Source organism: Neomonachus schauinslandi, chromosome 6, assembly GCF_002201575.2.
Source record: "Neomonachus schauinslandi chromosome 6, ASM220157v2, whole genome shotgun sequence".
Lineage (NCBI taxonomy): Eukaryota > Metazoa > Chordata > Mammalia > Carnivora > Phocidae > Neomonachus > Neomonachus schauinslandi.
The window spans coordinates 41,492,837-41,495,070 of NC_058408.1; positions in this window are offsets into that span (position 1 = coordinate 41,492,837).

The window sequence follows — 2,234 nt, forward strand, 5'->3', positions numbered from 1 at the left end:
CTCCCTGCTCAGTGGGGAGCCTGCTTCTCCCTCTCCCTCTGCCTGCCACTCCCCTGCTTGTGCTCTGTCAAATAAATAAATAAAATCTTAAAAAATAAATAAAAAATGAGTCTCTTGTAGGCAGTATATAGATGGGTTTTGCTTTTTATCCATTCTCATACCCTATGTCTTTTTATTGGAGTATTTAGTCCATTTATATTCAGAGTGATTATTGTATTATATTTTATATTATAACACTTATATTCAGTGTTCCATTATATTACCTGTTAAGTTGCTGTTTGGTCTTTCTTTCCCACTCAAAGAGTCCCTTTTAATATTTCTTGCAGGGCTGGTTTAGTGCTCACGAACTCCTTAATTTTTGTTTGTCTAGAAAACTCTCTCTCTCTCTCTATTCTGAATGATAGCCTTGCTGGATGAAATATTCTTGACTGCATATTTTTCCCATTCCACATGTTGAAGATATATAAATAAATATAAAAAGAAAGAAAGAAAGAAAGAAAGAAAGAAAGAAAGAAAGAAAGAAAGAAAGAAAGAAAGAAATCCCTAACCTATAAGGGAAGACAGATAAGATTAGCAGCAGGACTTTCCAAGGAAACTTAATATTTATTTATTTATTTAGAGAGAGCATGAGGGGTGGCAGGGCAAAGGGAGGGCGAGGGAGAATGATTCTGATGGGAGTTCTCTGTGCCTTCTGGATTTGGATGTCTGTTTTCTTCCATATATTAGGAAAGTTTTCAGCTATACTTTCCTCAATAAAATCTTCTGCCCCTTTCCCCCTTCTCTTCTTGTTTTCTTTATTATTATAGCCTCAGCACTCAAAATAGTATCTGGGAAATTGTAGTTGCTTCAAATATTTGCTGAATAAGTAATGAAATCTTATTTTAAAAATCAATATTGTATTGTCCTACTATTTCACTTCATCTGAGTTGAATTCACTTCCTGCCATTGCAATTTTTTAATTGCAAGTTTTGGCTGCCTTTCTTAGTCTTTCTCTTGGAGGAGTTATTATTAGTAATTTTGATCTGTCTCATGCTCATGCCCCCAAAGTAGTGGTTTTACAGTTGCTTCCTCTTAGCTTCCACAGCCCCCAGTTTAGAACCAGATTTTCTTTTTTTTTCTTTCTTTTTTTTTTTTAAAGATTTTTTATTTATTTGACAGAGAGAGACACAGTGAGAGAGGGAACATAAGCAGGGGGAGTGGGAGAGGGAGAAGCAGGCTTCCCGCCGAGCAGGGAGCCTGATGCGGGGCTGGATCCCAGGACCCTGGGATCATACCCTGAGCCAAAAGCAGACGCTTAACAACTAAGCCACCTAGGCACCCCTAGAACCAGATTTCCTATTGTCAGCTCAGGTATCTATGCTGCCATAATTTGGGAATGCTGCTGATCTTGTCATTGGGCCAGGGAACCAGTTCCTCTTCATGGAGGGCTAAGAAGTTTGGTGTAAGCCTCAGCTCTGGAAGCAGTTACGTATTTTAAGCCCCTCGTTCTTGGGTGTGGGAGCCCCACACAGTCCCTGGTTTGGGGAAACCGCCTCCTCACCACTTCTGCCTGCTTCTTGCCCAGGAGACTCACAATCCCACAGCATCATCCAGCTTCAAGTATTGTGTCTCTGTTGTTCTGATCCTCAGAGATGTTCATCTTTTTTAAGCAAGGCTTTGAGTTTAAATTTTTTAATTTTTGTATTTCATATGTTATTGTTAAAGTGTTTGGAGCACAGGGGGCCTCAAAATATGAACTTATAGTACCATTGTGCCTGCAAGTCTTATAATTACTGCTCTCTTTGACTTCCCATTAAACCTATAATAGTACCAGGCCTGCAGGCTTTTACTCTTCAAAGTAAGGATGCTGAGGTTGGGGGGGTGCATTAAAGCTCATCTTGCTCCACCTCATTTCACAGAAGAAGCAACCAAGGCTCAGTGACTTGCTTTTGGCCACTCACTTTGTTAGTAGCAGAGCCAGGAAGGTAAACCTGATTCTCTACCCTGGGTCTTTGAACATCCTCCTCTGAATATGATTTCTCTCATACAGAATAGCTTTTCTGCTTTGCTGTTTTGTCTGAGCCTTGCTTATAGTTTAAGGCCCCTCTACAGTCCTCCACGGTCTCTCCCTTTTCCCAAGGCATGACATTTAAGAGGGAGGGAAAGAGGATCAGCTCTAATAGTTAACAGAGTACCTGCCTTGTGATGGTTCTGCCTGTGGGGTCTACTCAGTTAATGGTTGGGGAAAGCTCACA